Consider the following 10,000-nt stretch of genomic DNA (forward strand, 5'->3'; position numbering starts at 1 on the left):
GGGATGCGCCGCGTCGAGGGGGGGTGCGGTGGGGTGTGCCGTGACGCGGGGTGGGGTGGTGTGGATGCAGCGGGTTTTCCGAGGTGGGGTGCGCGGGGGCGTCGTGGGGGGGTGACGCGGGGTGGGGTGGGTCGAGCGGGGTTTTCGGAGGCGTGGAGGGAGCGGGGTTTTTCGAGGTGGGGTGCGGGGGGGGCGTCGTGGGGGGGTGCGGTGGGGTGGGGGGGTGCGCCGTGTCGTGGGGGGTGACGCGGGGTGGGGTGGGTCGAGCGGGGTTTTCGGAGGCGTGGCGGGGTGCTGTGGAGGGAGCGGGGTTTTTCGAGGTGGGGTGCGGGGGTGCGCCGTGTCGTGGGGGGGGTGACGCGGGGTGGGGTGGGTCGAGCGGGGTTTTCGGAGGCGTGGAGGGAGCGGGGTTTTTCGAGGTGGGTGCGGGGGGGGCGTTGTGGGGGGGTGCGCCGTGTCGTGGCGGGTGACGCGGGGTGGGGTGGGTCGAGCGGGGTTTTCGGAGGCGTGGCGGGGTGCTGTGGAGGGAGCGGGGTTTTTCGAGGTGGGGTGCGGGGGGGCGTCGTGGGGGGGTGCGCCGTGTGGTGGGGGGGTGACGCGGGGTGGGGTGGGTCGAGCGGGGTTTTTGGAGGAGAGGTGGGGTGCTGTGGATGGAGCGCGGTCTTTCGAGGTGGGGTGGGGGGGGGGGGCGTCGTGGGGGGGTGCGGTGGGGTGGGGGGTGCGCCGTGACGCGGGGTGGGGTGGGTCGAGCGCGGTTTTTTGGAGGCGTGGCGGGGTGGTGTGGAGGGAGCGGGGTTTTTCGAGGTGGGGTGCGGGGGGGGCGTCGTGGGGGGGTGCGCCGTGTCATGGGGGAGTGACGCGGGGTTGGGGTGGTCAAGCGGGGTTTTTGGAGGAGAGGTGGGGTTTTTGGAGGAGAGGTGGGGTGCTGTGGAGGGAGCGGGGTTTTTCGAGGTGGAGTGCGGGGGGGCGTCGTGGGGGGGTGACGCGGGGTGGGGGTGGTCGAGCGGGGTTTTTGGAGGAGAGGTGGGGTGCTGTGGAGGGAGCGCGGTTTTTCGAGCTGGGGTGCGGGGGGGCGTCGTGGGGGGGTGCGGTGGGGTGGGGGGGTGCGCCGTGTCGTGGGGGGAGTGACGCGGGGTTGGGGTGGTCAAGCGGGGTTTTTGGAGGAGAGGTGGGGTGCTGTGGAGGGAGCGGGGTTTTTCGAGGTGGGGTGCGGGGGGGCGTCCTGGGGGGTGACGCGGGGTGGGGGTGGTCGAGCGGGGTTTTTGGAGGAGAGGTGGGGTGCTGTGGAGGGAGCGCGGTTTTTCGAGGTGGGGTGCGGGGGGGCGTCGTGGGGGGGTGCGGTGGGGTGGGGGGGTGCGCCGTGTCGTGGGGGGTGACGCGGGGTGGGGTGGGTCGAGCGGGGTTTTCGGAGGCGTGGCGGGGTGCTGTGGAGGGAGCGGGGTTTTTCGAGGTGGGGTGCGGGGGTGCGCCGTGTCGTGGGGGGGGTGACGCGGGGTGGGGTGGGTCGAGCGGGGTGGGGTGGGTCGAGCGGGGTTTTTGGAGGAGAGGTGGGGTGCTGTGGAGGGAGCGGGGTTTTTCGAGGTGGGGTGCGGGGGGGCGTCCTGGGGGGTGACGCGGGGTGGGGGTGGTCGAGCGGGGTTTTTGGAGGAGAGGTGGGGTGCTGTGGAGGGAGCGCGGTTTTCCGAGGTGGGGTGCGGGGGGGCGTCGTGGGGGGGTGCGCCGTGTCGTGGGGGGGTGCGCCGTGTCGTGGGGGAGTGACGCGGGGTTGGGGTGGTCAAGCGGGGTTTTTGGAGGAGAGGTGGGGTGCTGTGGAGGGAGCGGGGTTTTTCGAGGTGGGGTGCGGGGGGGCGTCCTGGGGGGTGACGCGGGGTGGGGGTGGTCGAGCGGGGTTTTTGGAGGAGAGGTGGGGTGCTGTGGAGGGAGCGCGGTTTTCCGAGGTGGGGTGCGGGGGGGCGTCGTGGGGGGGTGCGCCGTGTCGTGGGGGGGAGACGCGGGGTGGGGTGGGTCGAGCGGGGTTTTCGGAGGCGTGGTGGTGTGGCGTGGAGGGAGCGGGGTTTTTCGAGGTGGGGTGCGGGGGGGGGCGTCGTGGGGGGGTGCGGTGGGGTGGGGGGGTGCGCCGTGTCGTGGGGGGGTGACGCGGGGTGGGGTGGGTCGAGCGGGGTTTTTTGAGGTGGGGTGCGGGGGGGGGGGGGGGGATATGCGCCGCGTCGTGGGGGGGTGCGCCGTGTCCTGGGGGAGTGACGCGGGGTTGGGTGGGTCGAGTGGGGTTTTTCGAGGTGGGGTGCGGGGGGGGGGGATATGCGCCGCGTCGTGGGGGGGTGCGGTGGGGTGTGGGGGGTGTGCCGTGTCGTGGGGGGCTGACGCGAGGTGGGGTGGGTCGAGCGGGGTTTTCGGAGGAGTGGTGGGGTGGTATGGAGGGAGCGGGGTTTTTCGAGGTGGGGTGCGGGGCGTCGTCGTTGGGGGGTGCGGTGGGGTGGGGGGTGCGCCGTGTCGTGGGGGGGAGACGCGGGGTGGGGTGGGTCGAGCGGGGTTTTCGGAGGCGTGGTGGTGTGGCGTGGATGGAGCGGGGTTTTTCGAGGTGGGGTGCGGGGGGGGGCGTCGTGGGGGGGTGCGGTGGGGTGGGGGGGTGCGCCGTGTCGTGGGGGGGTGACGCGGGGTTGGGTGGGTCGAGCGGGGTTTTTCGAGGTGGGGTGCGGGGGGGCGTCGTGGGGGGGTGCGGTGGGGTGGGGGGGTGCGCCGTGTCCTGAGGGAGTGACGCGGGGTTGGGTGGGTCGAGCGGGGTTTTTCGAGGTGGGGTGCGGGGGGGGGGGGGGGGATATGCGCCGCGTCGTGGGGGGGTGCGGTGGGGTGTGGGGGGTGTGCCGTGTCGTGGGGGGCTGACGCGAGGTGGGGTGGGTCGAGCGGGGTTTTCGGAGGAGTGGTGGGGTGGTATGGAGGGAGCGGGGTTTTTCGAGGTGGGGTGCGGGGCGTCGTCGTTGGGGGGTGCGGTGGGGTGGGGGGTGCGCCGTGTCGTGGGGGGGAGACGCGGGGTGGGGTGGGTCGAGCGGGGTTTTCGGAGGCGTGGTGGTGTGGCGTGGATGGAGCGGGGTTTTTCGAGGTGGGGTGCGGGGGGGGGCGTCGTGGGGGGGTGCGGTGGGGTGGGGGGGTGCGCCGTGTCGTGGGGGGGTGACGCGGGGTTGGGTGGGTCGAGCGGGGTTTTTCGAGGTGGGGTGCGGGGGGGCGTCGTGGGGGGGTGCGGTGGGGTGGGGGGGTGCGCCGTGTCCTGAGGGAGTGACGCGGGGTTGGGTGGGTCGAGCGGGGTTTTTCGAGGTGGGGTGCGGGGGGGGGGGGGGGGGATATGCGCCGCGTCGTGGGGGGGTGCGGTGGGGTGTGGGGGGTGTGCCGTGTCGTGGGGGGCTGACGCGAGGTGGGGTGGGTCGAGCGGGGTTTTCGGAGGCGTGGTGGGGTGGTATGGAGGGAGCGGGGTTTTTCGAGGTGGGGTGCGGGGCGGCGTCGTTGGGGGGTGCGGTGGGGTGGGGGGTGCGCCATGTCGTGGGGGGGTGACGCGGGGTGGGGTGGGTCGAGCAGGGTTTTCGGAGGCATTTGTGGTGTGGCGTGGAGGGAGCGGGGTTTTTCGAGGTGGGGTGCGGGGGGGGGGGGGCGTCGTGGGGGGGTGCGGTGGGGTGGGGGGGTGTGCCGTGTCATGGGGGTGGCGCGGGGTTGGGTTGGGTGGGGGAGTGACGAGGGGGGAAGGGGCGAAATTTGGAGGGGGGGGCGAATTTTTGGGGCGGGGGGGGGGGAGGGGTGGGGTGGTGTGTGTTGAGGGGGGGGCGAAATTTCGAGGGGGGGAAGGGGAGGGGTGGTGTGGTGTGGTGTGGTGTGGTGTGTGTTGAGGGGGGGGGGGGATTTTTGAGGGGGGGGGGGGGAGGGGTGGTGTGGTGTGGTGTGTGTTGAGGGGGGGGGGGTGGTGTGTGTTGAGGGCGGGGGGGGGGGGGATTTTTTTGGGGGGGGGGAGGGGTGGTGTGGTGTGGGGTGGTGTGTGTTGAGGGGGGGGGGGCGAATTTTTGGGGGGGGGGGGGAGGGGTGGGGTAATGTGTGTTGAGGGGTGGGCGAAATTTGGAGGGGGGGAAGGGGAGGGGTGGTGTGGTGTGTGTTGAGGGGGGGGGGGGGGGATTTTTGAGAGGGGGGGGAGGGGTGGTGTGGTGTGTGTTGAGGGGGGGGGGGGAAAGGGTGGGGAGGTGTGTATTGAGGGGGGGGGCGAATTTTTGGGGGGGGGGGGGAGGGGTGGTGTGTGTTGGGGCCGGGGGGTGGGGGGCAAATTTTGGAGGGGGGGGGAGGGGTGGTGTGGTGTGGTGTGTGTTGAGGGGGGGGGGGAGAATTTTGGAGGAGAGGTGGGGTGGTGTGGGTGTGTTGAGGGGGGGGGGAGGGGTGGTGTGGTGTGTGTTGAGGGGGGGGCGGGGTGGTGTGGTGTGTGTTGAGGGGGGGGCGGGGAATTTTTGAGGGGGGGGAGCGGTTGTGTGGTGTGTGTTGGGGGGGGGGGTGGGGTGGTGTGTGTTGGGGGGGGGGGGGATTTTTGGGGGGGGGGGGGGGAGGGGTGGTGTGGTGTGTGTTGAGGGGGGGGGGGGAAAGGGTGGGGAGGTGTGTATTGAGGGGGGGGGCGAATTTTTGGGAGGGGGGGGGAGGGGTGGTGTGTGTTGGGGCCGGGGGGTGGGGGGGCAAATTTTGGAGGGGGGGGGAGGGGTGGTGTGGTGTGGTGTGTGTTGAGGGGGGGGGGGGAGAATTTTGGAGGAGAGGTGGGGTGGTGTGGGTGTGTTGAGGGGGGGGGGAGGGGTGGTGTGGTGTGTGTTGAGGGGGGGGCGGGGTGGTGTGGTGTGTGTTGAGGGGGGGGCGGGGAATTTTTGAGGGGGGGGGAGCGGTTGTGTGGTGTGTGTTGGGGGGGGGGTTGGGGTGGTGTGTGTTGGGGGGGGGGGGGGGGGGGGATTTTTGGGGGGGGGGGGGAGGGGTGGTGTGGTGTGTGTTGAGGGGGGGGGGGAGGGGATTTTTGAGGGGGCGGGGAGGGGTGGTGTGGTGTTTGTTGAGGGGGGGGGGGGTGGGGAGGTGTGTATTGAGGGGGGGGGGGGGCGCGAATTTTTGGGGGGGGGTGGGAGGGGTGGTTTGTGTTGGGGGCGGGGGGGGGGGGGGGGGGGAAATTTTGGAGGGGGGGAGGGGGTGTGTGGTGTGGTGTGTGTTGAGGGGGGTGGCCGAATTTTGGGGGGGGGGGGGGGGGGTGGGGTGGTGTGTGTTGGGGGGGGGGGGCGAATTTTTTGGGGGCGGGGGGGGGGGAGGGGTGGGGTGGAGTGTGTTGAGGGGGGGGCGAAATTCGGAGGGGGGGAAGGGGACGGGTGGTGTGGTGTGTGTTGAGGGGGGGGGATTTTTGAGGGAGGGGGAGGGGTGGTGTGGTGTGGTGTGTGTTGAGGGGGGGGGGGGAATTTTTGAGGGGGGGGAGGCGTGGTGTGGGGTGGTGTGTGTTGAGGGGGGGGGCGAATTTTTGGGGGGGGAAGGGGCGAAATTTGGACGGGGGGGGGGGGGGGGGAGGGGTGGGGTGGTGTGTGTTGAGGGGAAGGCGAAATTTGGAGGGGGGAAGGGGAGGGTTGGTGTGGTGTGTGTTGAGGGGGGGGGGGGGGATTTTTGAGGGGTGGGGGGGGCGAATTTTGGAGGGGGGGGGAGGGGTGGTGTGTGTTGAGGGGGGGGCCAATTTTTTGGGGGGGGGGGCAAAATTTGGAGGGGGGGGGGGAGGGGTGGTGTGGTGTGGTGTGTGTTGGGGGGGGGGATTTTTGAGGGGGGGGGGGGGGAGGGGTGGTGTTTTGTGTGTTGAGGGGGGGGGGGGGGGATTTTTGAGGGGGGGGGAGGGGTGGTGTGGTGTGTTTTGAGGGGGGGGGGGGGATGTGGTGGTGTGTGTTGGGGGGGGGGGGAAATTTTTGGGGGGGGGGAGGGGAGGTGTGGGGTGGTGTGTGTTGAGGGGGGTGGGGGGCGAATTTTGGAGGGGGGGGGAGGGGTGGTGTGGTGTGGTGTGTGTTGAGGGGGGGGCCAATTTTTTTGGGGGGGGGGGGGGGGGGCAAAATTTGGAGGGGGGGGGGGGAGGGGTGGTGTGGTGTGGTGTGTTTTGAGGGGGGGGGGGGAGGGGTGGTGTTTTGTGTGTTGAGGGGGGGGGGGGGGGGGGAATTTTTGAGGGGGGGGGAGGGGTGGTGAGGTGTGTGTTGGGGGGGGGGATTTTTGGGGGGGGGAGGGGTGGTGTGGGGTGGTGTGTGTTGAGGGGGGTGGGGGGGGGAGGGGTGGTGTGGTGTGGTGTGTGTTGAGGGAGGGGGGGGGGGGGAATTTTTGGGGGGGAGAAGGGGCGAAATTTGGAGGGGGGGGGGGAGGGGTGGGGTGGTGTGTGTTGAGGGGGGGGCGAAATTTGGAGGGGGGGAAGGGGAGGGGTGGTGTGGTGTGGTGTGGTGTGTGTTGAGGGGGGGGGGGAAGGGTGGGGAGGTGTGTATTGAGGGGGGGGGGGGGGGCGAATTTTTGGGGGGGGGGGAGGGGTGGTGTGTGTTGGGGGCGGGGGGGGGGGGAAGGGTGGGGAGGTGTGTATTGAGGGGGGGGGGGCGAATTTTGGGGGGGGGGGGGGGGAGGGGTGGTGTGGTGTGGTGTGGTATGTGTTGAGGGGGGTGGCCAAATTTTTTGGGGGGGAGGGGTGGTGTGGTGTGTGTTGAGGGGGGGGGTGGGGTGGTGTGTGTTGAGGGGGGGGGGGGGGGGGCGAATTTTGGAGGGGGGGGGAGGGGTGGTGTGGTGTGGTGTGTGTTGAGGGGGGGGGGGAGGGGTGGTGTGGTGTGTGTTGGGGGGGGGGGGTGGGGTGGTGTGTGTTGAGGGGGGAGGGGTGGGAAATTTTTGGGGGGGGGGCGAATTTTGGAGGGGGGGGGGGGGAGCGGTGGTGTGGTGTGGTGTGTGTTGAGGGGGGGGCGAATTTTTGGGGCGGGGGGGGAGGGGTGTTGTGGTGTGTGTTGAGGGGGGGGGGGATTTTTGAGGGGGGGGGGAGGGGTGGTGTGGTGTGTGTTGAGGGGGGGGGTGGGGTGGTGTGTGTTGAGGGGGGGGGGGGGGGGGGGGGGGCGAATTTTGGAGGGGGGGGGGGAGGGGTGGTGTGGTGTGGTGTGTGTTGAGGGGGGGGGCCAATTTTTTGGGGGGGGGGGCAAAATTTGGAGGGGGGGGGGGGGGATTTTTGAGGGGGGGGGAGGGGTGGTGTGGTGTGTGTTGAGGGGGGGGCGGGGAATTTTTGAGGGGGGGGGGAGGGGTTGTGTGGTGTGTGTTGTGGGGGGGGGGGTGGGGTGGTGTGTGTTGAGGGGGGCGGGGGGGGGATTTTTTTGGGGGGGGGGGGGAGGGGTGGTGTGGTGTGGTGTGTGTTGAGGGGGGGGGGGATTTTTGAGGGGGGGGGAGGGGTGGTGTGGTGTGTGTTGAGGGGGGGGCGGGGAATTTTTGAGGGGGGGGGAGGGGTTGTGTGGTGTGTGTTGTGGGGGGGGAGGGGGTGGGGTGGTGTGTGTTGAGGGGGGCGGGGGGGGATTTTTTGGGGGGGGGGGGGGGGAGGGGTGGTGTGGTGTGGTGTGTGTTGAGGGGGGGGGGGGATTTTTGAGGGGGGGGAGGGGTGGTGTGGTGTGTGTTGAGGGGGGGGCGGGGAATTTTTGAGGGGGGGGGAGGGGTTGTGTGGTGTGTGTTGTGGGGGGGGGGGGGTGGGGTGGTGTGTGTTGAGGGGGGCGGGGGGGTGATTTTTTGGGGGGGGGGGGGGGGGGGGAGGGGTGGTGTGGTGTGGTGTGTGTTGAGGGGGGGGGGGGATTTTTGAGGGGGGGGGAGGGGTGGTGTGGTGTTTGTTGAGGGGGGGGGGGGGGTGGGGAGGTGTGTATTGAGGGGGGGGGGGGCGCGAATTTTTGGGGGGGGGGGGGGGGGGGCAAATTTTGGAGGGGGGGAGGGGGTGTGTGGTGTGGTGTGTGTTGAGGGGGGTGGCCGAATTTTTGGGGGGGGGGGGGGTGGGGTGGTGTGTGTTGGGGGGGGGGCGAATTTTTTGGGGGCGGGGGGGGGGGGAGGGGTGGGGTGGTGTGTGTTGAGGGGCGGGCGAAATTCGGAGGGGGGGAAGGGGAGGGGTGGTGTGGTGTGTGTTGAGGGGGGGGATTTTTGAGGGGGGGGGAGGGGTGGTGTGGTGTGGTGTGTGTTGAGGGGGGGGGGGGATTTTTGAGGGGGGGGGAGGCGTCGTGTGGGGTGGTGTGGTGTGGTGTGTGTTGAGGGGGGGGGGGGAATTTTTGGGGGGGGAAGGGGCGAAATTTGGACGGGGGGGGCGAATTTTTGGGGGGGGGGGAGGGGTGGGGTGGTGTGTGTTGAGGGGAAGGCGAAATTTGGAGGGGGGAAGGGGAGGGTTGGTGTGGTGTGGTGTGGTGTGTGTTGAGGTGGGGGGGGATTTTTGAGGGGGGGGGGGGGCGAATTTTGGAGGGGGGGGAGGGGTGGTGTGTGTTGAGGGGGGGGGCCATTTTGGGGGGGGGGGGGGGCAAAATTTGGAGGGGGGGGGAGGTGTGGTGTGGTGTGGTGTGGTGTGTGTTGGGGGGGGGGGGGATTTTTGAGGGGGGGGGGGAGGGGTGGTGTTTTGTGTGTTGAGGGGGGGGGGGATTTTTGAGGGGGGGGGATGTGGTGGTGTGTGTTGAGGGGGGGGGGGAATTTTTGGGGGGGGGGGAGGGGAGGTGTGGGGTGGTGTGTGTTGAGGGGGGTGGGGGGTGAATTTTGGAGGGGGGGGAGGGGTGGTGTGGTGTGGTGTGTGTTGAGGGGGGGGGGCAAAATTTGGAGGGGGGGGGGGAGGGGTGGTGTTTTGTGTGTTGAGGGGGGGGGGGGAATTTTTGAGGGGGGGGGAGGGGTGGTGTGGTGTGTGTTGGGGGGGGGGGGGTGGGGTGGTGTGTGTTGAGGGGGGGGGGGGGGATTTTTGGGGGGGGGAGGGGTGGTGTGGGTTGGTGTGTGTTGAGGGGGGTGGGGGGGGGGGAGGGGTGGTGTGGTGTGGTGTGTGTTGAGGGGGGGGGGGGGGGGGGGGGGCGAATTTTTGGGGGGGAGAAGGGGCGAAATTTGGAGGGGGGGGGAGGGGTGGGGTGGTGTGTGTTGAGGGGGGGGCGAAATTTGGAGGGGGGGAAGGGGAGGGGTGGTGTGGTGTGGTGTGGTGTGTGTTGAGGGGGGGGGGGAAGGGTGGGGAGGTGTGTATTGAGGGGGGGGGGCGAATTTTTGGGGGGGGGGGGAGGGGTGGTGTGTGTTGGGGGCGGGGGGGGGGGGAAGGGTGGGGAGGTGTGTATTGAGGGGGGGGGTGGGCGAATTTTTGGGGGGGGGGGGGGAGGGGTGGTGTGGTGTGGTGTGGTGTGTGTTGAGGGGGGTGGCCGAATTTTTTGGGGGGGGGGGGGGTGGGGTGGTGTGTGTTGGGGGGGGGGCGAATTTTTTGGGGGCGGGGGGGGGGGGAGGGGTGGGGTGGTGTGTTTTGAGGGGGGGGCGAAATTTGGAGGGGGGGAAGGGGAGGGGTGGTGTGGTGTGTGTTGAGGGGGGGTGATTTTTGAGGGGGGGGAGGGGTGGTGTGGTGTGTGTTGACATGACGACGCGACGTGCTCCCCTCCCCTTAACACACCCACCCACCCACCATGACGCCCGCTCAAAAATTCTGCCCCCCTCCCCCCCCCCCCCCTCTCAACACACACCACACCACCCCTCCCCCCCCCCCACCCCCCCTCAAAAATTCGCCCCCCCCCCTCCCCCCCCCCCCTCAAAAATTCGGCCCCCCCCCTCCCCCCCCCCCCTCCCCCCCCACCCCCCCTCAAAAATTCGGCCCCCCCCCCCCCCCCCCTTCAAAATTCGGCCCCTCTCTACACACACCAACCCCCCCCCCCTCCCCCCCCCCCCCCCCTCAAAAATTCGGCCCCCCCCCTTCCCCCCCCCCCCCCTCCCCCCCCACCCCCCCTCAAAAATTCGGCCCCCCCCCCCCCCCACCTTCAAAATTCGG

Source organism: Lygodium microphyllum, chromosome 16, assembly GCF_053477565.2.
Source record: "Lygodium microphyllum isolate KBCC chromosome 16, Lygodium_microphyllum_v1.1.10, whole genome shotgun sequence".
Taxonomy (NCBI): domain Eukaryota; kingdom Viridiplantae; phylum Streptophyta; class Polypodiopsida; order Schizaeales; family Lygodiaceae; genus Lygodium; species Lygodium microphyllum.